The 27,284-nt window shown below is 42.6% G+C and overlaps 1 long non-coding RNA gene and 1 pseudogene across 2 annotated transcripts in view; one reads left to right on the top strand and one right to left on the bottom strand.

Moving 5' to 3' along the window:
• The window catches only part of LOC123991369, a 191,672-nt pseudogene that overhangs the window by 129,252 nt on the left and 35,136 nt on the right, over positions 1 to 27,284 (bottom strand). Inside the window, exons 3-8 of the transcript XR_006830786.1 lie at positions 23,293 to 23,411; positions 17,440 to 17,529; positions 15,723 to 15,851; positions 12,713 to 12,804; positions 9,827 to 10,069; positions 2,278 to 2,341 (exon numbers count right to left, since the gene is read on the bottom strand). The product of XR_006830786.1 is annotated as a sodium channel protein type 4 subunit alpha-like (transcript). The remainder of the gene's footprint in view (positions 1 to 2,277; positions 2,342 to 9,826; positions 10,070 to 12,712; positions 12,805 to 15,722; positions 15,852 to 17,439; positions 17,530 to 23,292; positions 23,412 to 27,284) is intronic.
• LOC123991370 overlaps positions 9,882 to 27,284 on the top strand; it is a 47,271-nt gene continuing 29,868 nt past the window's right edge. Inside the window, exons 1-2 of the long non-coding RNA XR_006830787.1 lie at positions 9,882 to 10,101; positions 11,227 to 11,335. This is a non-coding gene — a long non-coding RNA (uncharacterized LOC123991370). The remainder of the gene's footprint in view (positions 10,102 to 11,226; positions 11,336 to 27,284) is intronic.

The raw sequence follows: 27,284 nt of genomic DNA, 5'->3' as shown, positions 1-27,284 counted from the left end.
AAATTATATCTGAGTGTTGGAGTGTGCCCCTGGCTATCCGTAAATTAAACAAAACAAGAAAATTGTTCCGTCTGGTAAGGAATGTGAAATGAGTTATACTTTTGATACTTAAGTATATTTAAAACTAAATACTTTTCGACTTTTCCTCAAGTAGTATTTTACTGGGTGACTTTCACTTTTACTTGTAATTTTCTATTAAGGTATCTTTACTTTTACTCAAGTATGACAATTGGGCACTTTTTCCACCACTGATACCTTCCAATAATGTCCTGTACCAACACAAACCATGTATTTGAACCCATTACAGTTGTTCAAATATCAATACCAGACCAGAAACAGAGACTTATTTCTAATCAACATGGAAACAGTGGGAAACACTCGTGCTTGGCACCCAACAGAACACAGATGGGTTTTATTTACATTTGTAAATTCCTAGATCTTTGCCCTGGCAGCGTTGACATCAGAACTCCTCTCCTGCCACTCCTGCCCGCCGCTCATAAAGCACTTGGCATTACAGGATTAGAGTGTCGGTGGAACGGGCCGCGCTAAAGTTAAGGATATTCATTACTTCTATGTCTATGGACAATATAGTCATTTGATGAGTAGCCGGGTTGAGATTGAGACTGAGAGTGTCTCAGACCTACATCAGAGGGTTTGGGACAACACAGATATCATGTGCAATGAACAGCCCCTTCGTCCCCAAGGCTGTCTGTATGTGAAAGTGACTTAGATGTTATTTCTTGATTAAGAAAGATGCCACATTTTCAAGGACAAATGTTTTTCACCGTTGCGTACTCAGTGTAGTTATGTCCAGGCTCATTTCCTTCTTTACTGTTGACAAAAAAACTGCCGCTTTTTCTTCTAAAATGGGGCGGCAGGGTAGCCTAGTGGTTAGAGCGTTGGACTAGTAACCGAAAGGTTGCAAGTTCAAATCCCCGAGCTGACAAGGTACAAATCTGTCGTTCTGCCCCTGAACAGGCAGTTAACCCACTGTTCCTGGGCCGTCATTGAAAATAAGAATTTGTTCTTAACTGACTTGCCTAAAAACACTGTAAAATCTGTGGGATTTTAGAGGTCACAGTCAAGCAGCAACAGGTATATTCACCACTCCCATCTCAGTCCAAAATAGAGTACATCCCCTTGCCATTCTAAATCTCAGTCCAAAATATATCAGAGTTGGGTTTAGGTTAATTTCATTACACTACAGTCAATGTGGGAGATAAATATTAATTGTAGAAAAAAATATTACAATTGTGCTAATTTTTTTAAGTATTATCAACTGTAAAATGGAGTTGTCCTCAATCTTTAAAACACAAAGATCATCCAATGCCAAAGTGACACAACAAAGTTACACACACCAAAGTCATGAGTTACACAAAATGACACTGAATTTATAAGCTGGGTTTACTTCTATCCACATTCCTCCAACTGTCCTACAATAACTAAAGGTTACGCATTTTGACAGCAAAAAAAATGTTTTTAAACTATGGGATTCAGTCCTTCTTGGACCTGTAAGACTACTGCCTAGAACACCAGTGCCATCCACACGACTCAAAAAGACATTATCCCTCTGAGATAAAGCCTAAACAAGGCATTAGCTCTGGGAGCTAACACAAGTGTTCCCGTCCAAGACAAGGTTACTCATTAAGCATAGTTTGGGGAAACCACCTCAGGCACACAATAAACACAACCATAATTAACATCACTGTCAAGGCCCACTCTCTTGTTAAAGCCTATTGGCTCTCACAGACTGGGTGGTGGGTGATAAACCCATGGTCTCGTCTCTCTACCTACAGCCTGAAGGCAGCTGAGTCACCATCGGTCGCCATCAGTCCGTTTTGCTGACTCACACCCTCAGAGCCAGGCTATCTCTGTTGACTTAGCCACACAGCGACAGGCATCACCTCAGCCACCTAAACCTTAACCTCAGGGCCCCTTCGTGACGTCCTTTGGTAATGCTCAACGGCATGTACTAGATTAGAGTATACAGCATGAGTCTATGGTTCATGAGTCTATGGTTCACGAGGCTATGGTTCACAAGGCTATGGTTCACGAGGCTATGGTTGTACCATCTACAAGCCACCGTTATACTAGCCTGGTGGTCCAGTCTGTTTGGGCTTCAGCCATGCAAAACAAGATTAATAAGAGGAGAGCTGGCCACAGCACGTACAGAATGGGACCAGGCTATCATCACTCTAATCCACATTCATAATCACTGGCTTTTCTTCACTGATAGCAAGAAGAGCAAAGGAAGGACGAGAACGAGTAGTCACTTACCCAGCATCACTCCCGTCCCCACATATTAAGGCATCCTTCGCTCCCTCCACTTTGTAGTAGTTATCTGAAATCAAAGAAAATAACATAAGAGGCCTGGATTTGATTCATTTGATTACAAGGATTAATTTGAATACACTTTGTAGTAGTTTTCAAAAATAAAAATAGAATATAATGGATGAGACCTGGATTTGATTAATGTGAATACAGTGATTCGTTTGATTAAAGGGATTGACTTGATTACATGGCACTAGTATTGCTGATCCTACAAACATTTTCATCTCAAGGTCAAACGTCTGTCAGTGGCACTCAGACATTATGACCAGAACTCCTGCCCTGGTTGGGGAAAGAAGTTTATCGACTATATTAATCATAAGGCATCAACATTGATCTTACATCAGTCCACCCTTAAATAACCCACTGGACGTACGATTTTAGCCATTTATCAAATTAAGAAAATGGTTTTGTTTCGTGTTTCACCCGAGCTTTTAGGGATCAATACCGAGGCCTGCCTTGGACATTTTACATTTGTGTAAGGTGATGGATAGCAGAGACTGCTTGAAGTTGAAGGGGATGGAAATGAAAGAATAAATAGCAATAGCATAACCCGTTGACTGTGTTGCTGCCGACTCCAACTAGAGCACACTAAGAGATTACAAGTCCAGAAGGTTCCATGTCCACTCCAACGCTCCTTCATGCTAAGCGTTCCTCCATTTTATCTTGCCTCCTTTTCACAGCATTTCAGCTTCACTGTCCCACTCTAGAGGGTTTGAGTGCCGTTAGACCACTATGGGGCTGGGAGAGGAGCCGCGGGAGGAGAGGGGCTGGAGACGGGCTCGCCTGACTGGCACTTTGGCAGGCGGCCCGAACCCTCCGTCAGTTGTCGGCATTCCTGGTTTCAGCATGGCCTTAAATGTTCCTCCTTTATGGACCATGGACCTCTCCAACACACACGCACACACACACACACACACACACACACACACACACACACACACACACACACACACACACACACACACACACACACACACACACACACACACACACACACACACACACACACACACGCACACACATGCACACACGTGCACACACACACGCACGCACGTACGCACGCACACACACACACACGCACACACAAGCACACACACACACGCACACACACGCACAAAAGCCGGACCCCAGAGCCACTTTTCAGTGACAGCCCAGAGCCCCTCTTCAGCGACAGCTTTCACATTTCACCACCGTACTGTGCAGATTGACTAGATGTGTTTTTGAAAGATGAGTCTTACATTTTGATGAGGGTGTTTTGTGTATTTTTAAAATTAATTTTACATTATTGCTGTTTTAAAGAAAAAAACAGTAGACACAATCTCAGGAAATGCCTTGTTGGTTTGGTTGTCTCAGGTACAGTCATCTTTAAGCGTAGTACAATGTGTACCTCTTTGGGTCCCCGGGACCAGGATTGAGAAGCACAGCCTTTGAACAATGTAAAAAAATGTCCGTGACCCTCTAACTCATCTACACATATGTAACTGCATGAAGTAATCTGAAAATGTCAATCATGAAATATGTAATAACTTGAAATATGTAATAACTTGAAATATGTAATAACTTGAAATATGTAATAACTTGAAATATGTAATAACTTGAAATATGTAATAACTTGATATATGTAATAACTTGATATATGTAATAACTTGAAATATGTAATAACTTGAAATATGAAATACGAAGTCCGGCCACGTGACCATTCATGATTAGAGGAACGACTGTTAATTTAAACATCTGCCCCACATCAGTGTTGTGCAGCAAAAGTAAGCATGCCATAATCTGTGTCAGTGAGGGAGGACCCACTCTAGTTGTGCAATCGCTGCAGGGCTGTCTATGTTACTGCCTGTTTGGATAGTGCAGTAAAGAGGACACTGGAATGGAACTTTGCCATGTCATGCGTGCCCATGACAAGCTTCTCAACTGCTGTGTGGGACTTTTTTCTAGGCTACAAATTATCCCTTACAAAACATGTCATGTTATAGCTGCAAGTAGCGTTTTGTTGACACCACTGCACACAACAACTGCAAGACTCATCCAAAGCTAAGAGACCCACGACCAACATCGTGACCATATTAGTGCAGTTAAGAAACGTAAATCGCTACGACAGTATGAGAGCCAGACCTGAGTTTAACTAGATGAAATCAGTAAAATACGTTCACTGTGCTGGATTGAGCTTGACTGGCACAATGTAGCCAATTTTATAGTCCCAAACATACAAACTCTGCCCATCTGGCCGTACAGGCAGCCTAAAGCAAGCATTGAGAGTATTTGAAAGATTTAAAATACTGTTTGAAACCAGGTCTATATTACAGCACATTCATCTTATACACTAACAGAGACAAAGAAACCATGGCTTGTGCCTTGGCCCACAGCTCATAGGAGAGGGAGAGAAAGAGAGAGTGTAGGCCAGCGCAGGTCAGGAACAAAGAAGAGAGATAACAATGAATCTAAGACCCTTTTCTAAGAATCTGTTGTTAGGATTCAAAATCTGACTTGTTGACCAATAGCTTTACTGTTGAGTTAACATCCAATCAGATATCAGAGCCACATGATGTAAAGACAACAGACCCTCTGCTTCAAAGAGGCGAGACTAAATGTGGGTGGGAGAGACACTGAGGTGTTCCGAAGACAACACACACGCATCGTTGCATACAGCTGATAAGAAGAGTCACTTTGAGGGCCTTAATACCATTAAACTACTGCTGCAGTGTTGTTCACTGTCTCATATTCCGAGGATATCGTATCACAAGTCAACAACACACATAGCCTTGAGTGAAAACTCAACTTCACAGAAACTTGAGGCACGTCCACGCCATTTCATGAGTCTAATTAGATTGTGCCAGTCTTTACATCATGTAGGTCTGATATCCGATTGGAAGTTAACTCAACAGTAAAGCTATTGGTCAACGAGTCCGATTTTGAATCCTAACAACAGATTCTTAAAAAAGGGTCTCAGATTCATTGCTATCTCTCTTCTTTGTTCCTGACCTGCGCTGGCCTACACTCTCTCTTTCTCTCCCTCTCCTATGAGCCAAGGCACAAGATATTGTTTCTCTCTCTCTCTCTCTCTCTCTCTGACCATGCTTAGAATATTGCCTTGTAATGTTGTTAATGCCTTGTAACGTAAGCTTTATTTCTTCTATGTGAATCCACTCATTTTTACAAAGCAATTAACTCAACTATAGTGTTCTATTACTGTAACTCAACTATAGTGTTCTATTACTGTAACTATAGTGTTCTATTACTGTAACTCAACTATAGTGTTCTATTACTGTAACTCAACTATAGTGTTCTATTACTGTAACTATAGTGTTCTATTACTGTAACTATAGTGTTCTATTACTGTAACTATAGTGTTCTATTACTGTAACTCAACTATAGTGTTCTATTACTGTAACTATAGTGTTCTATTACTGTAACTATAGTGTTCTATTACTGTAACTCAACTATAGTGTTCTATTACTGTAACTCAACTATAGTGTTCTATTACTGTAACTCAGGTACAGTGTTCTATAACTGTAACTCAACTATAGTGTTCTATTACTGTAACTCAGATACAGTGTTCTATTACTGTAACTCAACTATAGTGTTCTATTACTGTATCTCAACTATAGTGTTATATTACTGGAACTATAGTGTTATATTACTGTAAGTCAACTATAGTGTTCTATTACTGTAACTCAACCATAATGTCTGACATGTTGCTTATTATCTTTATGTAGTCAGATAAACATTTGAATAGGCTAATTGTTTAGTCTTATTACGAGTCGCATGTGATGTACAGTTGAAGTCGGAAGTTAACATCACTAAGAATGGAGTCATTAAAACTCGTTTTTCAACCACTCCACAAATTTCTCATAAACAAACTACAGTTTTGGCAAGTCGGTTAGGACATCTACTTTGTGCATGACACAAGGAATATTTCCAACAATTGTTTACAGATATATACAGATATATTATATAAGCTTCTTCATCATTTGAGTCAATTGGAGGTGTACCTGTGGATGTATTTCAAGGCCTACCTTCAAACTCAATGCCTCTTTGCTTGGCAAATCAAAAGAAATCAACCAAGACCTCAGAAAAACAATTGTAGACCTCCAAAAGTCTGGTTCATCCTTGGGAGCAATTTCCAAACACCTGAAGTTACCACATTCCTCTGTACAAACAATAGTACACAAGTATAAACACCATGGGACCACGCAGCCGTCATACCACTCAGGAAGGAGACACGTTCTGTCTCCTAGAGATGAACGTACTTTGGTGTGAAAAGTGAAAATCAATCCCACAACAACAGAAAAGGACCTTGTGAAGACGCTGGAGGAAACAGGTAGAAAAGTATCTACAGTATATCCACAGTGAAATGAGTCCTATGTCGACATACCTTGAAAGGCCGCTCAGCAAGGATGAAGCCACTGCTCAAAAACCCGCCATAAAAATGCCAGACTACGGTTTGCAACTGCATATGGGGACAAAGATCGTACTTTTTGGAGAAATGTCCTCTGGTCTGATGAAACAAAAATAGAACTGTTTGGCCATAATGACCATTGCTATGTTTGGAGGAAAAAGGGGGAGGCTTGCAAGCTGAAGAACACCATCCCAACCATGAAGCATGGGGGTGGCAGCATCATGTTGTGGGGGTGCTTTGCTGCAGGAGGGACTGGTGCACTTCACAAAATAGATGGCATGAGATGGAAAATTATGTTGATATATTGAAGCAACATCTCAAGACATCAGTCAGGAATCCAAAGTTACAGTCATGCGTGCATACAAATGGGTCCCGGGGATTCCAAATGGACAATGACCCCAAGCATACTTCCAAAGTTGTGGCAAAAAAGTGAAAATGACTTAAGGACAGCAAAGTCAAGGTATTAGAGTGGTCATCACAAAGCCATGACCTCAATCCTATAGAAAATGTGTGGGCAGAACTGAAAAAGTGTGTGCAAGCAAGGAAGCCGACAAACCTGACTCAGTTACACCAGCTCTGTCAGGAGGAATGAGGTCTACAAATCTGACTCAGTTACACCAGCTCTGTCAGGAGGAATGAGGTCTACAAACCTGACTCAGTTACACCAGCTCTGTCAGGAGGAATGGGCCAACATTCACCCAACTTATTGTCGGAAGCTTGTGGAAGGCTACACAAAACGTTTGACCCAAGTTAAACAATTTAAAGGCAATGCTAACAAATACTAATTGAGTGTATGTAAACTTCTGACCCACTGGGAATGTGAGGAAAGGATAAAAGCTGAAAGAAATCATTCTCTTGTCACGCCTTGACCATAGAAAGCTGTTTATTCTCTATGTTGGTTGGGGCGTGATAGTGACTAGGGTGGGTCATCTAGGATGTTTTGTATTCCTATGGTGGCCTGCTATGGTTCCCAATCAGAGGCAGCTGTTTATCGTTGTCTCTGATTGGGGATCATATTTAGGTAGCCATTTCCCCATTGATTTTCGTGGGATCTTGTCTATGGATAGGTGCCAGTGTGCACCAGTAGCGGCACGGTTCGTTAGTACTTGTTTGTTTTATTTTGTTTTGTTTTGCTGAGTTTCGGTTTATTAAAAATATGTGGAACTCTTCTCATGCTGTGCCTTGGTCTACTCCTTTCGACGAGCGTGATATCTCTCCACTATTATTCTGACATTTAACATTCTTAAAATAAAGTGGTGATCCTAACTGACCTAAGACAGGGAATTTTTACTAGGATTAAATGTCAGGAATTGTGGAAAACTGAGTTTAAATGTATTTGCTAAAGTGTATGTAAACTTCTGACTTCAACTGTATATATAATATACTGTATATTCAAATATAAAATATAACTGCCCACTGCAGAGTATTCGTTGGGGTTCTCATTTTGGCACAAAGCTCAACTATGCAGTACAGGAAAACTCCAATAGAAGAGTGGTCTTCTAATAGTGACAAATGAACTGACTGGCTGACAAACGGACTGACTGGCTGACTGGCTTGCTGACAAACTAACTGACTGGCTGGCTGACTGGCAGACAAATTAACTGACTGGCTGACAAAGTCACTGACTGGCTGACTGGCAAATTAACAATGGCTGGCTGGCTGACTGGCTGACAAACTAACTGACTGGCTGGCTGGCAAATTAACAATGGCTGGCTGGCTGACTGGCTGACAAACTAACTGATTGGCTGGCTGGAACATTAACAATGGCTGGCTGGCTGACTGGCTGACAAACTAACTGACTGGCTGGCTGGAAAATTAACAATGGCTGGCTGGCTGACTGGCTGACAAACTAACTGACTGGCTGGCTGGCTGGAAAATTAACAATGGCTGGCTGGCTGACTGGCTGACAAACTAACTGACTGACTGGCTGGCAAATTAACAATGGCTGGCTGGCTGACTGGCTGACAAACTAACTGACTGACTGGCTGGCTGGCAAATTAGCAATGGCTGGCTGGCTGACTGGCTGACAAACTAACTGACTGGCTGGCTGGAAAATTAACAAAGGCTGGCTGGCTGACTGGCTGACAAACTAACTGACTGGCTGGCTGGAAAATTAACAATGGCTGGCTGACTGGCTGACAAACTAACTGACTGGCTGGCTGGAAAATGAACAATGGCTGGCTGGCTGACTGGCTGACAAACTAACTGACTGACTGGCTGGAACATTAACAATGGCTGGCTGGCTGACTGGCTGACAAACTAACTGACTGGCTGGCTGGAAAATGAACAATGGCTGGCTGGCTGACTGGCTGACAAACTAACTGATTGGCTGGCTGGAACATTAACAATGGCTGGCTGGCTGGCTGGCTGGCTGACTGGCTGACAAACTAACTGACTGGCTGGCTGGAAAATTAACAATGGCTGGCTGACTGGCTGACAAACTAACTGACTGACTGGCTGGCAAATTAACAAACTAAAACTGACTGGCTGGCTGGCTGGCTGGCTGAAAAACTTAACAATGGCTGGCTGGCTGACTGGCTGACAAACTAACTGACTGGCTGGCTGGACTGGCTGGCAAATTAACAATGGCTGGCTGGCTGACTGGCTGACAAACTAACTGACTGACTGGCTGGCAAATTAACAATGGCTGGCTGGCTGACTGGCTGACAAACTAACTGACTGGCTGGCTGGAAAATTAACAATGGCTGGCTGGCTGACTGGCTGGCTGGCTGGCTGGAAAATTAACAATGGCTGGCTGGCTGACTGGCTGACAAACTGACTGGCTGGCTGGAAAATTAACAATGGCTGGCTGGCTGACTAACTGACTGGCTGGCTGGAAAATTAACAATGGCTGGCTGGCTGACTGGCTGACAAACTAACTGACTGGCTGGCTGGAAAATGAACAATGGCTGGCTGGCTGACTGGCTGACAAACTAACTGACTGACTGGCTGACAAACTAACTGACTGGCTGACTATTTTCAGTCTCCTCAAACATAACACATATTTGCTCTCAATAGGGTCAACATTTTAAATAAGTGATACATTCATGAATCAATTAAAAAGGCATTTTACTGACACACAGTGCTCACCTTCGTCTGCAATAAAGTCTTTGAGTGAGGACCACGTCCGGTTGTTGCAGAAAAAGGTTGTGTTGGTGTTGAGGGTGTTGTTGACGCAGTGCGCCGTGCTGCGTACGCACTTCTGTCGTAGGTTACCCATGAAGAGCTGAAGGCCGATGAGGGCGAACACACTGAGGCAGAAAACGGTTAGGATCATAACGTCCGCCAGCTTCTTCACTGACTGGATCAGCGCACCCACGATGGTCTTCAGGCCTTCCCAGGAAAACAGGGGCAGAGGTCAATAGGTCAGCATGCACACACATGGACATGGAAATAGACACGGTAATTATCTTTGGCTAGCTAGCTCCGTGTAATCATAAGGAGTTGGTTTAGATCTAGAATCTGAAGTTATATTTATTGTGAATATGTAATTTATTAACAAAACATTTTGAAAACATTATTTAAAATTCTGGAAGCTACTTGTTTGGTTACTTTTTACAATCACATACAGTATAGTAGTAACAGTAACTTAAGTACAGTGTATTACTATGTATAATACATTATACAAATTACAACTATTGTATTAGAAACAATACAACGACTCACTATCCATAAACATGACATGGATTAAATATACTGTACAGTAACAAATTCAGAACATCAAAGCAACAAAGCCAAACACAACTTTAAGACACCAACACCACAGTGAAGACAAAAATAAATCTAACACAAACAAACTAACCACAGCAGGAAGAAAATTTGTCTTGCGTTTCTTTTCGAGATTTCAAAAATGCACCGCAAATTCACAATGTATGCTCATTGACAACAGACACTTCCCAAAATAATGAGTGAAACCATCTAATTGAACTAGTTTTGGCTGGCTGGCTGGCTGACTGGCTGGCTGGCTGGCTGGCTGGCTGGCTGGCTGGCTGACTGGCTGGCTGGGCTGACTGGCTAACAAACTAAATAACTGACTGACTGACTGACAAACCAACTGACTGACTGAAAAACTAACTGGCTGGCTGGCTGACAAACTATCTGACTGGTTGACTAGCTGACAAACTAACTGACTGGCTGACTATGGCGGCTGACTGGCTGACAAACTAACTGGCTGGCTGGCTGGTTGGCTGACAAACTAACTGATTAGCTGGCTGGCTGGCTGGTTGGTCAGCTGACTAATTTACTGACTGGCTGGCTGACTGACATATTTAGACTTTAACCCTGTCTCAGAGTGTGCCCAAAGCATTTTCAAGCTTTCCTAGCATTTTGTTTGCTAGCGAACTATATATCATCGGAGCCTATGCTATTATCTCACTATCCTGATTCCTACTGGATTAGCTGGAGCAGGGTCAGAATGCTGCACAGTACAGTATGAACACAAAGAAGAATTGACAGACTCTAAGCCATCACTTTCACTCTGGCATTTACAGCAGACGGCGTGGGCCAAAGGAGGTCAGCCGTGAAGAGCCTGACGCACCATGTCTCTGAAGAGCACCAGACAACAGGAAGTAGTGGTGGAATACCTGGGCCATGACTGATGTAAGTTAGCCCTTTCAGAGTAGATACTGGGTACCTATGGTACTAACAATCCCTATGTGACCTAACCAGGAAAAACTCCAGGCCCTAGTTAGGCTAAAGTAAAAAGTAGGGTTGAGGGTTTTTCCCTGGTCAGGTCAAGTGGACATGTTATGTACTGTAGGATTACAGATGTAGGATCTTAATTTGGCCAGTTTATCACAGCAGGAAAATAATCCTGCAGTAACAGAAAATGTGAATTATTGTTTGGATTATAATGAATTACATTTTTTGTAGGGGTAGATATATTTTATATTAGATCAAATCAATTCAGACATGTTAAAGTGGAAATTACAAACTTTAGAAGTATTTATAGACCATGAATACACTACAAGTTTGCGTTTCGTGCTGTGCATGACATTTCCTCCAACAACAAGGTGATCAAATTAAGATCCTAAATCATATAGGATCCTGCTCAGAAATATACTGCACTATATGTTCCTAAGGGTACTGTACAGCTATTTCATCCAAACACGATTTAGTCCTACTTGATTAGAGATCCGTTCTGAATGGGGAGCGTCTGTTGTGAATTGAGATATTATTACCATATGAAGTGATATTTGACTATACCCATGCATGTTTGATGTTAAACACTAAGGGTGAATGAGACCTGTTGAGTTTAACCTTTATTTAACTAGGAAAGTCAGTTAATTGAGAACAAAATAGTATTTACAATGACAGCCTACCAGGGAAGAGTGAGTGTGTGGACCTGCCTTGTTCAGGGCAGAACCACAGATTTTTATCTTGTCAGCTCTGGGATTTGATCCAGCAACCTTTTGGTTACTAGCCCAACGCTCTAACCACTAGGTTACCTGCCACCCCAAAGGTAACATTATCTTTGGGCTTCAGGCCAGATGTCATGCTGAAACGTTATCCATGGACTACATTCACTTTGTTGATGTCTATAGCATAGTGTTTGCATATAGCAGGTGAACGCAAGCGTGGGTGCATGGCCACTAGATTTTTTAAATGTATTTTATTTACATTTTTTAATAAATGACTGACATACAAACTTAACATCTTAATAGAAAACAAACTATAAGCAAACATATTCTATAGAGTACCTAAAAATGTGAGAATCCTCCATTTTGAATTAGAGGTTGCCCAACCCAAAGGTCTCATTTACTACACCTCTGGCATTTCCACTCACTGTTTTTTTAATCAACAGAAACAAAAATGAAATGACAAGGGACTCTGTTCCAATACCCACACTAGCAGGCCACTTTGAATGCATTGCTTCATCCTAAGTAGTGTGCTAATAAGGACGTATTGGAACGTAGCCGGGGGGTTTAGTTCTTCCAGCGGTGGGTGGTGTCTTAGTGTTTGAAACTCCCTTCTCACCTGGGATGACTGAGATAGTTTTCAGTGCTCGTAGGACTCTGAATGTCCGTAATGCTGAGACATTGCCCAGGTCCACAAATTCAGTAACATATCTGCAATAAGCGAAAGTCAAGCAGACACAATGACAAAGCACCAACGACAGGCAAAACACAACAGGTGAAGGGCCAGGATTGGAGGAGAGAAAAGAGGGGGGAATGTGGCTAGAGGTCAAGGGTCATAGAGAGTGGCTTTGGATTGGAGAGAGGAGGAAGAGGGGGGAGGGGCTTGTACAGAATAGTAACAGTACGTGGACTGGACAATAGAAGATGCAACCCATTTTTTCGGTAACACTGCAGCAGCAGGGGAGACTCTCTCTTACCTGGGATTACCGAAATAGTTTTCAATGCTCTGAGGACCCTGAATGTTCGAAGTGCTTGGAGATTGCCTACTTTAACAGACTCGGTTAGCAACCTGCAGGATTAAATTACAGTTATTTGGTCAAACACAAAAAAGGAAAGATGACTGTAGGCTCAGCACTGCTCACTGTGTCTTAGTGTGTTGTTTCCCTGGAGAACAGGACAGAAACAGATATTTAGAGGGACCCTTTTGACCTTTAAGACTGCTGTTAGTGTATCTCCAAACCAAGAGACAGCTGAGAGCACAGAAAATGTTGGGAAAAACCAGTATGGTGCCAGTCCATGTGCTGCTTATGTGAGTTACAGTATATCAAGTCTTCTGTGCCAAAGTGGTTCCTTTCCCTATTGCATTTCTTATGTGAGTTTCCCAAAAGCTTCATAGCTAACATGGCACGTTATTTCTCTCGGGGACCCAGGCCCAGCCTACTTGTAGAACAGCAAAATGTATCTTCCCCATTTAACACAACCGCTCTGAATTAGAGAGGTTGCCTTAATCTACATCCATGGCGCCCTGGGAGCAGTAGTTATTGGGGGTTAACTGCCTTGCTTAACGGCAGAACCAAAATTCTTTCCACCTTACCGGCTCTGGGATTCAAACCAGCGACCTTACGGTTACTGGCCCAACGCTCTTAACCGCAAGGCTACCTGCCAACCCACAGGGGGATGACATCCCTCCGTTTCCATGGGAACCCACGGGGTTGGGGGTGTGGACATTTATCAGCGTGTTGGGGGGGTTAACCGCTTCTCCGGTCATCAGTCTGAATTGAATAAAGCCAGCAGCGGGAAGGAAGGTAGCCTGTCGTAGAAACTAGCAGGAGGGCTGCGAGGGTCGCTGACTTATGTGTTCCTGTCCTGCTAAAGATCCATCTGACCCCACAGAGGTTTCCAGTTCAAGGACAACTGGCCCTCTGGAAGGAGAGGTAAATAAAACTGTAGAAGCCAAAAGAGAAATCAGCACTTCATCACCGACCGTACGGGGGGGATGCATGGGGGGAGGTTCAAAATTGTTGCCTTAGAAAAAGGTGCTGTGTTTAGACCATCCACAGTAGAAGGTCAGGAGCAAAATACATTATTCAAAAGCAACTTAAGGTGCTTTCTACACCCACACAACCAAAGCAAAATATAACATGGTCATTTAATTTAGGTTGCATTGTACAATTTTGGAAGTAAAAGTTTGTACTGCTACGGTTGGCAAAAAAAAAAGGATTGAAGAGGATTGAAGTATAATATACCTCTATTACAGTAATGCAAATGTCACAGTCAAATTTTGAGGAAAATATAATTGTTTTATAATCAATATTGAGGTCAAATATTAATTGAAGCTTCAGAGTTGAGGATCATTCCTCTTATCTGAGTCGTATAGCATTTTGTCAACTCAAATTAATCTCCAATTGGATCAGTAACTAATCCCGATGTTAGTGATTTTCAGTTAATCATTAAGTAACATGGATGCATCAAAAAGATGTATCAACTTAAAACAACCAAGTTGTTTTCATAGAACTGTAGTTTCCTCCAATATTGAAGAACAAGAGGAAGTAAGAACAGCATCCACAAACTTTTATTTCCAGTGACATTTTCCGGTGGAATGTAAAGGGACTTGACACAGGAGTATAGAGGAGAGATAGACGGATGTCAGAATATAACAGACAATAAATATCATACAATACTCTAATACACTCTTCACACTATTGGGCAAACCCAAACCGTACTCTGCTGGCTCAGATGTTTTACTGTCACGTTTTTCATTCCAATTACAACGGTTCCAACAACTGTTACAACATTGTGGATGCATAACCAGGCCAGCACAGTACAGCTTGGCTCGGCTCAGTTCGACTCAGCTCAATACTGTGAAAAGAGTATTAGAGAAGGAATAAAATGGCTTCTATTGCTTTGAGAGTTCAGGTTAGAAGGAATGAGAGGACAGGTTAGAGGCAAGGAGAGGACAGGTTAGAAGGAATGAGAGGACAGGTTAGAGGGAAGGAGAGGACAGGTTAGAGGGAAGGATAGGACAGGTTAGTAGGAATGAGAGGACAGGTTAGAGGGAAAAAGAGGACAGGTTAGAGGGAAGGAGGGGACAGGTTAGAAGTAAGGAGAGGACAGGTTAGAGGGAAGGAGAGGACAGGTTAGAGGGAAGGAGAGAACAGGTTAGAAGGAAGGAGGGGACAGGTGAAAGGGAAGGAGAGGACAGGTTAGAAGGAAGGAGAGGACAGGTTAGAGGGGAAAAGAGGACAGGTTAGAGGGAAGGAGAGGACAGGTTAGAAGGAAGGAGAGGACAGGTTAGAGGGAAGGAGAGGACAGGTTAGAGGGAAGGAGAGGACAGGTTAGAAGGAAGGAGAGGACAGGTTAGAGGGAAGGAGAGGACAGGTTAGAGGGAAGGAGAGGACAGGTTAGAGGGAAGGAGGGGACAGGTTAGAGGGAAGGAGAGGACAGGTTAGAAGGAAGGAGGGGACAGGTTGGAGGGAAGGAGAGGACAGGTTAGAAGGAAGGAGAGGACAGGTTAAAGGAAGGAGAGGACAGGTTAAAAGGAAAGAGAGGACAGGTTAGAAGGAAGGTTTAGGGTCACACAGTAACAGGATAAATACAGGGAGGTCTACTGTAACAAGAGAGATACTTACGCCATGACAATCACACTGAAATCCAGCCAGTTCCAAGGGTCACGCAGGAAGGTAAATGGCCCCACACAGAATCCCCTTGCCAGAATCTTTATCAACGATTCAAACGTGTAAATGCCAGTGAAAGTGTACCTGGGTGGGTGTATGGGGTAAGGGAGGGGAGAACAAAAGGTCAAAACATTAGCAAGCAATGGCATAAGCTAGGGTGAGGGACAACCCTCCCCCTTCTTCCTTCACATGGTTGCCCCAACTCCAAGTGCAGTTCTAATAAAATAAAATGTAAAAAGAAGAAAGAAACCAAGAAGGAAAGGGACAGAGAGGTAAACATGTAGCAGATTTAGGGAGACAGAGACACAGGACAGAAAGAATGAGAAGCGCATGGACAGTACAGCACTTGTCAGCCCAGAGGGAATGAGACAGACAGCAAGCTCTTTGATAGCAGTGCTCCTTGATGAGTTAGGAAGGTCATCAAGACAAGAATATGCATTAAAATCCAGGATGTCACTGTAATGTATTGGTTTGGCTCAGACTGACGGGAATCATTGAACTGTACTTTACATTGACAGTATATATCAGTCCAAGTCAATACATTAGTCACTTAATTGTAACATCGAATAAATTAAAGAGCGTGAGAGAGAGACACTCTTCAGAGTCAAAGGACACTGGGATGAAGGATGCAGCATTCGGCGGAAGTGCACAGCCATATTCCTTTTAGTTTTTGTCATAGTTACTGACTCAGTTCTTCCTGTAAGGTTAATGGTTAACAAGGGAGACTGTGACTGGCTCGGAGTCATTTCATGCTACAGATTTTTCCAATGAGCCCCTTTTTGAGTGAGAATATAAACAGCCTGATTTGTAGTGTGTTGTTGACAGTGTGGGATTCCATTCTCTGAAAGGCTGCCTTCATTAAAGGTAAACTTGGTAGGCTGACTCTGACTTACAACAGGGTGGTTGCTTTTCATAACAGGACTACACTACACTGGTTACATGTCTGTGGGTCAAATACACTCTGTCCATATGACAGATGCCTCTGCCTAACAGCAAATCCATAGTGTGGGATGGACTTATACTCTGAATGATTGAGAATAGAGAAGAGAGAGAGAGACATTACAAATAGATAGCCAGCCAGCCAGCCAGATAGATAGATAGATAGATAGATAGATAGATAGATAGATAGATAGATAGATAGATAGATAGATAGATAGATAGATAGATAGATAGATAGATAGATAGATAGATAGATAGATAGATAGATAGATAGATAGATAGATAGATAGATAGATAGGATTTTACCCACGTCCAACTCTACTGATCCCATTTCTATAAAACGACATCTGAATGATAATTACCATTTCATCATTGATTTTGCTTTCAGTTGTTTGTTTATCGTAGTGGTTGGAATATGAATCCCTTTAATGAAAATTTAAGAAGGCATAAACGGTATGTGTCACCCATGGTTGTTCATTCCGATGCAGCATAGCAAGAGTGCAATTAGCAAATTAGCTGGGTACACTAAAATCATGAACTTACTTGCTAATTGTGGTTGGCAAGGCAACAAACACCTGGCAAAGCGTTACATCAGGACACATAGGGCACAGAGGGTCAATACAGTCAAAGAGGTTTGAGGGAACAGAAAAGAAAGAACACAAGAGAGAATTCACAGAAGAAGCTAGCGTCAATGCTGAGAGGCAGAGAAGATGGGAGGACAAGGCATACTTACTCTACATACTTGGCCCAATACTCTGGTTCCGACATGGCCATGAAGCAACAGTTGGTCAAAATAGTGCACATTATGAACAGACTGAATAACGTGCACGTGGTTAAGGAAAATGGTGATTCAATAACAACATATACATACATCACAACACTAGTATTCTGAATATAAAGACATAATGATTAGGCCCATGTGCCCCATTTAGGTTTAGTTTGACTGCTGTCATTATCACCGTCATTGAGCAGAGTAAAGAGAACAAAATAAAATTGCTAACACGTTATGGGAAAGGGAAAGGGGGGTAACTAGTCAGTTGTACAACTAAATGCCTTCAACTGAAATGTCTTCTGCATTTAACCCAACCCCTCTGAATCAGAGAGGGGCGGAGGGCTGCCTTAATCGACATCCACGTCTTCGGTGCCTGGGGAACGTTGGGTTAACTGACTTGCTCAGGGGAAGAACAACATATTTTTACCTTGTCAGTTTGGGGATTCAATAAAGCAACCATTCGGTTACTGGCCCAACGCTCCTACCCTCCTACCCTGCTACCCACCATGTGTTTTAAAGCTGTAATAACCCCAGTAACAACATTGTTGTTAAATAGAATTTCAGTGTTGTAGTTGAATTTTTTATTTTAAAATAAATAAATATCACATTTACAGAAGTATTCAGACCGTTTACTCAGTACTTTGTTGAAGCACTTTTGGCAGCGATTACAGCCTCGAGTCTCCTTGGGAATGTTGCCACAAGCTTGGCCCACCTGTATTTGGGGAGTTTCTCCCATTCTTCTCTGCAGATCCTCTCAAGATCTGTCAGGTCGGATGGGGAGCGTTGCTGCACAGCTATTTTCAGGTCTCTCCAGAGATGTTCAACCGGGTTCAAGTCCAGGCTCTGGCTGGGCCACTCAAGGACATTCAGAGACTAGTCCCGAAGCCACTCGTGCATTGTCTTGTTTATGTGCTTAGGGTTGTTGTCCTGATGTAACGCTTTGCCAGGTGTTTGTCCTGTCCCCCAGTCTGAGGACCTGAGCGCTATGGGGCAGGTTTTCATCAAGGATCTCTCTGTACTTTAATCTATTCATCTTTCCCTTGATACTGGCTAGTCTCCCAGTCTCTCCCGCTGAAAAACATCCCAACAGGATGATGCTGCCACCACCATGCTTCACCGTAGGAATGATGCCAGTATTCCTCCAGAAGTGACACTTTGCATTCAGGCCAAAGTGTTAAATCCTGGTTTCATCAGACCAGATAATTTAGTTTCTCATGGTCTAAGAGTCCTTTAGGTGCTTTTTGGCAAACTCCAAACGGGCTGTCATGTTCCTTTTCCTGAGGAGTGGCTTCCGGCCACTCTACCATAAAAGCCTGATTGGAAAGTCCTCCCATCTCCACAGAGGAACTCTGGAGCTCTGTTAGAGTGACTATCGGGTTCTTGGTCACCACCCTGACCAAGGCCTTTCTCCTCCGATTGCTCAGTTTGGCCGGGTGGCCAGCTCTAGGAAGAGTCTCGGTGGTTCCAAACTTCTTCCATTTAATAATGATGGAGGCCACTGTGTTCTTGGGGACCTTCAATGCTGCAGATATTTGGTACCCTTCCCCAGAACTAGAACCAGGTATGGCCGGGGTAGGCCGTCATTGCACATAAGAATTTGTTATTAACTGATTTGCCTAGCTAAATAAAGGTTAAATAAACAATTAAATAAAAAAATAAAAAGATCTGTGCCTCAACACATTCATGTCTTGGAGCTCTACGGACAATTCCTTCAACCTCATGGCTTGGTTTCTGCTCTGACATGCACTATCAATTGTGGGACATCATATAGACAGGTGTGTGCCTTTCCAAATCATGTCTCATTGAATTTACCACAGGTGGACTCCAATCAAAGTTGTAGAAACATCTCAAGGATGATCAATGGAATCAGGATGCACCTGAACTCAATTTCGAGTCTCATGGCAAAATATTTTTTATGTTTGCATACATTAGCAAAAATGTCTAAAAATGTGTTTTCACTTTGTCGTTATGGGGGATTGTGTGTAGAGTGATGAGGAAAACAGATCATTTTATCAATTTTAGAATAAGGCTGTAATGTAACAAAATGTGGAAAAAGTCAAGGGGTCTGAATACTTTCCGAATGCACTGGATGCGTTCTACAAGATGTATGTTAAGTTATATCATCCAATGTGTATACTATTGTAAGACTGGGTAAGATGAATGATACTATACATCCTCTAATTCGTATGATATTGTTTAGCCGCTATTCCACTTATAATGTAACCTAAAGTAACGTAATACTGTACATCAATGGATGTACATCAATGGAGGGGAACAGATTTAAGTACCGAATCGTACGAATTGCCCTGAGACCAGGTTGGGCAAAGAGCAAGCATAGTACTCTAATACGGAGGGGTGGGGGGGAGGCGAAAGCTAATTGACGCCAACGATTATACCTCAGCTGTTGGTTAGCCCTGGCCACCATGGTGCTAATAGAATTATCATCCCACTCCCACCTCCCTTCTCATTTCATAGGCAAGATTAGATCATCTGCTGTGCTGTGTGGAGAGTGGTAAAGGGAACCCAAACCGCTTATTTAAAAACATATTAAATATGCAACTTAAACTCACCCAGTGAGGTGGAATTGAGAAGGTGTTTATGGAAACTATGTGGCTTGAAAGTTGATTTCCTGTCCCAAATGTTCTATTTAGCCTATATTTTTTGGATGCTGATTGGTTGATATGTCTATCAAACTTTTATTGATAGAATAAATTGTCCCTCATTTGCATTAATAGTTGGAATTGGCTTGTTCTAGGCTACGCCAAAAGCAATGGGCTATTCGTATGGGAGAACTTTCTGCAAACTTATTGTTTCTTTTATATTCATACACTCTTATAAAAAAGGGTTCCAAAAGGGTTCTTCGGCTGTCCCCATAGGAGAACCCTTTTTGGTGTCAGGGAGAACCCTTTTTTGGTTCCATGTAGAGCCCTCTGTGGAAAGGGTCCTACTTGGTATGTGAAAGGGTTCTATCTGGAACCAAAAAGGGTTCTTCAAAGGGTTATCCTATGGGGACAGCCGAAGAACCACTTTAGGTTCTAGATAGAACCTTTTTTCTATGAGTGCAGGTGGTTCAGAAACACCCTCAGGTGATGAATAACTTTGACTGAGACCTGAAGATTCCTCATGCTAAGGCTTCGGCTCAGAGGGCTAGCCACAGGCGACCCAGGTTTAGAACCCCTGGTTAGTTACACAATCAAATGACCTACTGACAAAACAGAAGTGTCAAAATAATGGCTACCGTGTCATAAGTCCTTTTGCCTGAGGAAGCACTGCATTACTATGAAGTACCTCTCTCATCCCGACGGCTCGTTTCAATTCCCACACTCACAGACAGCACTTTACTCAAATGAGTCACCATAACGATAAGCACCCTGGCTCTACAGAGGATTCCAGAGCTCCCACACTATTAATGAGAAAGTCAATTTCAGCATTATGTACAAATCAGACTGCTGCCAAAAAGCTGCTAAGGCCTGGAATCCCAGGGTTTGTTTATAAACCGCTAGAGTAATGTACACAGGCGTTTTCTTACGCGCTAACAGGCCTGTCAAACTGCCAGTCGTCAAAGTATATCTTGGCGGCAGCTTTTGCCTCAATTATCATCCCTTTATGAAATGCTTACTTAGGTTTTCCCCCGCTTTAAGGTCTCATACGGCTTAATCTACAGACTATATTCTATCTTCTCTCTTTGATGACTTCACTCACAGCTTTGTAGTGCTGTACCCTTTAAAGTAGTTCTGGCTACGACTTCATTGATCTCTTGTTAATAATCAAACATGTACCCTGATACCTTATGACCTTTGTCACTGCACAGTGCTTGACTTCAACTGAACTGGGTGCCGGTACTCATTTTGGGTGCCGTGACTGCTTATATTTCGGTCCAGGAGCGCCACAATACTTTTAATATTCTATAAGAGGAACAAGCAGTTGAACATTTGAAGTGCTGGTACTCAGTTCCAGTGTGAGCTCCTGCCCAAGTCAAGCATTGTCACTACAGTAAAATTCCATATGGGCTTTCCCAATCCTCTGAGCAAAGAAGCTGGTGTTGTTAGCTTGTCATATACAGCATCACTTGACTTAGCTTACAGTAACCATTCAGTCTATTACATAACCTACCAGTAGCCATCCAGCCTATTACATAACTTACCATTAACCATCCAGTCTATTATATAACCTACCATTAACCATCCAGTCTATTATATAACCTACTATTAACCATCCAGTCTATTACATAACCTACCATTAACCATCCAGCCTATTACATAACCTACCATTAACCATCCAGCCTATTACATAACCTACCATTAACCATCCAGCCTATTACATAACCTACCATTAACCATCCAGCCTATTACATAACCTACCAGTAACCATCCAGCCTATTACATAACCTACCATTAACCATCCAGTCTATTACATAACCTACCGTTAACCATCCAGTCTATTACATAACCTACCAGTAGCCATCCAGCCTATTACATAACCTACCATTAACCATCCAGTCTATTACATAACCTACCAGTAGCCATCCAGCCTATTACATAACCTACCATTAACCATCCAGCCTATTACATAACCTACCATTAACCATCCAGCCTATTACATAACCTACCATTAACCATCCAGCCTATTACATAACCTACATTAACCATCCAGTCTATTACATAACCTACCAGTAGCCATCCAGCCTATTACATAACCTACCAGTAACCATCCAGCCTATTACTTAACCTACCATTAACCATCCAATCTAATACATAACCTACCAGTAACCATCCAGTCTATTACATAACCTACCAGTAACCATCCAGTCTATTACATAACCTACCATTAACCATCCAGTCTATTACATAACCTACCAGTAGCCATCCAGCCTATTACATAACCTAACAGTAACCATCCAGCCTATTACATAACCTACAATTAACCATCCAGTCTATTACATAACCTACCAGTAACCATCCAGTCTATTACATAACCTACCATTAACCATCCAGTCTATTACATAACCTACCAGTAGCCATCCAGCCTATTACATAACCTAACAGTAACCATCCAGCCTATTACATAACCTACAATTAACCATCCAGTCTATTACATAACCTACCAGTAACCATCCAGTCTATTACATAACCTACCAGTAACCATCCAGTCTATTACATAACCTACCATTAACCATCCAGTCTATTACATAACCTACAATTAACCATCCAGTCTATTACATAACCTACCAGTAGCCATCCAGTCTATTACATAACCTAACAGTAACCATCCAGTCTGATCACTCTTTTGTTGTAGTGTATTTGAAGTTTAAAAAGGCTTCTAAAGTTTGTAATTTCCATTTTTTAACATGTCAGTTCATTGCACATAAGGTAAGGGACAATTCTGTTTTGAAGCATTTTCAAGAGATACTCAAATATTCTGATTTCAGAGTATAAGTCTAGTCCTGTTTAGAATCCTCTCAATCATTGATTGCGTAATAAAACAATACACTACAAACTAATAGTAGGACTGATGCTCCCTCTGTTTACTGACGGTGAGACAGCAGGCAACACCAATGGCTCAAATCTGAGCAGCTCAACACCCTTCCCAGTCCCTATTTCCCCGATCAGTACACAAGGTCAACATAATTACAACGAGAATGACATGACAATCTATCTAGACAAACTGAACTAGAGTAGGCTCTTACAGGCTATCCCAAGGCTTTTTCTTCCCTCCCAAATGTTAAATCTCTGCTCATTGATTTTCATTTTGAAACCCACCTCCTAAAACAGACAAGAGTTGGTGGAATTTTGAGTGTTCCACCAGAAAGGATATGAGTGTACTAAAACCTTTATTGATGCTCTTCTAACAGGATGAAAGGGGCTAAAAATATAGAGTGCAGATGTGGCACTAAATCGGAAGATGGCCTTCCCCTTGTTCAGTACTATAAAAGTCTGTGGAGAAACAGAAAGTGAGATAGGCAGAGAGGAAGAGGGGGGGGGGTGATAGAAAGGGACAAGGGACAGAGAGATGCGTCATGGTTAAGGACAACATGGCATGGCAATAAACATGTACAATAAACTTGCAGTGACACCAACCACACACTCACATCTACACACACACACACTCACATCTACACACACACTCACACACACTCACGCATACACACACACACACGATCACGATCACGCATACACACACACACACACACACACACACACACACACACACACACACACACACACACACACACACACACACACACACACACACACACACACACACACACACACATCTACACACACACACACACACACTCACATCTACACACACACACACTCACATCTACACACACACTCACACACACACTCTCTCTCACATCTACACACACTCACATCTACACACGCATACACACACACACGCATACACACACTCTCTCACATCTACACGCACGCACACACACACACACACACACACACACACACACACACACACACACACACACACACACACACACACACACACACACACACACACACACACACACACACACACACACACACACACACACACACACACACACACACAAACAATTACATTGATTACGTGGCATAACGAGCAAGATGCTGCTAAAAAAAAGCAGGCCTATAGAACTCTTAAGGGAGTCTCCTCATGGGAGATACAACACAACACAGAGATGAGGGGGAATGATAACAGCCAAACTAGAATGTGCTGGAACTCCCATGTCCTCTATCACACGCTGCTCTCTGTTTAAAGGGACATTACACTCAAAGTGTGTCAGATGTTTTCAGACCTCAAATGTAGTCTAATGTGAAGATGAGTCCACATCCCAAGCCATACGTTGTGTCGATCCAGCAATACGCCTCAACCACAAATGGATGTAAAACGTAAATACCAAACTTTTGAAATTATATGGTGCTTATCTTTTCAATGCATTTTGGAATGTAGCTAGTTGAATCTACGAAACAGATGGCCTGGAATGTGGACTAATCTCAACAGAAGACCACTTTGGTATGAACTTATTTGACAGATGCTGATTTTGAAGTATAATGTCCATTTCAAATTCAAGCAGGTCTGTTCACACGTCTGTTCAGGGTAGTTGAGAAAGTGTGAGAACATTACAGTGGCTGTAGTCACATCACTGGAGTGGAACATACTGTGAAGCAGTGTTAACGTTCTTCTATTATCCAGAGATACTGAGACCAATAAAGCTAACCCACCCTATACCACACGGTTGCACAACAAAGAAGTCTGAATGTCTATCTACTCTCTCACTTTGAACTCGTGTAAACCTATTGGAACATCAGATAGTGAGCCCTACACCGTTTAAGATAAATGATGACAGGTTGGTTTTGTTTACACTGGAGATGTGCACCTGGGCATATTTGGGTACTTGAGGAGAGAGAGTGAGAGAGTGAAAGAGAGAAAAAGAGAGGGAATGAGAGATGGGGGGAGAGAGAGAGAGAGAGAGAGAGAGAGAGAGAGAGAGGGCATAGACAATGAGGAAGTGAGAGTGTTATAGAGAAATGGAGAAATTGAGGACCCACAACTGTATCCAGCTGACCAGTCCACTGTCCCCAGGACAACAACCTATCCTCAGGAGAAATAGCTTTTCACACACCCCTCAGCCTCTTTCTGGGTCCTGGGCAAACCAGCCAAAGCTACTGACTGATGAATTTTGAAAGAGTACATTTGAAACTGAGCATCATGAAAACCATAGCTTACTCTAGTCCCTGTTCTTTTCACATACTGTAACGGTATCATTTCCACTCCCTGGGCAGCGGATTCAATCAAAACATAAAATATTTTCTCAACTGCTACACACTGAAATCACAACTCATGCCACAGCAACTACAGCCATAGCTGTCAGTTCAATTAGATTTATCCACCAGCTTAAAAGCCTAAAATTCACATCCTGGAATGCATGGAACCCCAGGGTTGCACATTTTTGTTCCAGCCCAACACTATCACACCTGATGCAACTGATCAAGGTGCTTGACGATAAGTCGAGTAAAGTTCACTCAGGACGTGCTAGTGCTGGGCTGGAACACACTCTGGGGGGTTTACTTTAATACGTACTAAATAGCACATGTGTCAGAGGAGTTTCTAAGGGTTTTTGCTCCTCCCTTGTACTTCATTGATGAATTAAGGTCACTAATAAGTAAGGAACTGCTTCGCAGGGTTTAATTGAAATTAAAAAACAAAAACCAGCCAACACTAGGCCCTCCATGGAACAGGTTTGACACCACTTCCTTTAAAGAATCACCCTCTACACCAGGTCTGCTCAACGCAGGACTTGGAGTGCCGAAACACTTCAGATTATTGTTTCTACCTGGTAGTAAATTGCACTCACCTGGTGTCTCAGGTCTGAATTAGTCCCTGATTAGAAGGAGAGGATGAAAAACAGAAGTGTTTCGGCCCACCAGTACCGACATTCAACAGCCCTACTCAACACGGTGAGAGGGGCATGATCCCATTTCAAAGCAGAACTTTAAACACTTATTAGGGAAGAAGGAGTGTGAGGGAAACGGATAGAGCTAGCGGTAAAAGAAGAAGAAGGAGTGTGAGGGAAACAGACAGAGCTAACGGTAAAAGAAGAAGGAGTGTGAGGGAAACAGACAGAGCAAGCGATAGAAAAATAAGGAGGGTGAGGGAAACAGACAGAGCTAGCAGTAGAAGAAGAAGAAGAAGGAGTGTGAGGGAAACAGACACGAGCGGTAGAAGAAGGAGTGTGAGGGAAACAGACACGAGCGGTAGAAGAAGGAGTGTGAGGGAAACAGACACGAGCGGTAGAAGAAGGAGTGTGAGGGAAACAGACAGAGCAAGCGATAGAAAAAGAAGGAGGGTGAGGGAAACAGACAGAGCTAGCAGTAGAAGAAGAAGAAGAAGGAGTGTGAGGGAAACAGACACGAGCGGTAGAAGAAGGAGTGTGAAGGAAACAGACAGAGCTAGAAGAAGAAGAAGGAGTGTGAAGGAAACAGACAGAGCTAGAAGAAGAAGAAGGAGTGTGAGGGAAACAGACAGAGCTAGAAGAAGAAGAAGGAGTGTGAGGGAAACAGACAGAGCTAGAAGAAGAAGAAGGAGTGTGAGGGAAACAGACAGAGCTAGAAGAAGAAGAAGGAGTGTGAGGGAAACAGACAGAGCTAGCGGTAGAAGAAGAAGGAATGTGAAGGAAACAGACCGAGCTATTGGGAGGAGAAGAAGATGGAGTGTGAGGGAAACAGACAGAGCTAGCGGTAGAAGAAGAAGGAATGTGAAGGAAACAGACCGAGCTATTGGGAGGAGAAGAAGATGGAGTGTGAGGGAAACAGACAGAGGTAGCAGTAGAAGAAGAAGGAGTGTGAGGGAAACAGACAGAGCTAGCGGTAGAAGAAGGAGTATGAGGGAAACAGACAGAACTAGTGGCAGAAGAAAACGAAAGAGTGTGAGGGAAACAGACAGTGCTAGCGGTAGAAGAAGAAGAAGAAGAAGTGTGAGAGAAACAGACAGAGCTAGCAGTAGAAGAATAATTAGTGGGAGGGAAACAGACAGAACTAGCGGTAGAAGAAGAAGAAGGAGTGTGGGGGAAACAGACAGAGCTACCGGTAGAAAAAGAAGGAGTGTGAGGGAAACAGAAAGAACTAGCAGTAGAAGAAGAAGGGGTATGAGGGAAACAGACAGAGCTAGCAGTAGAAGAAGAAGAAGAAGGAGTGTGAGGGAAACAGACAGAGCTAGCGGTAGAATAAGGAGTATGAGGGAAACAGACAGAGCTAGTGGTAGAAGAAGGAGTATGAGGGAAACAGACAGAGCTAGCGGTAGAATAAGGA

This window comes from Oncorhynchus gorbuscha, linkage group LG12, assembly GCF_021184085.1.
Source record: "Oncorhynchus gorbuscha isolate QuinsamMale2020 ecotype Even-year linkage group LG12, OgorEven_v1.0, whole genome shotgun sequence".
Classification (NCBI taxonomy): Eukaryota; Metazoa; Chordata; class Actinopteri; order Salmoniformes; family Salmonidae; genus Oncorhynchus; species Oncorhynchus gorbuscha.
This window is presented reverse-complemented; position numbering and strand designations above follow the sequence as displayed.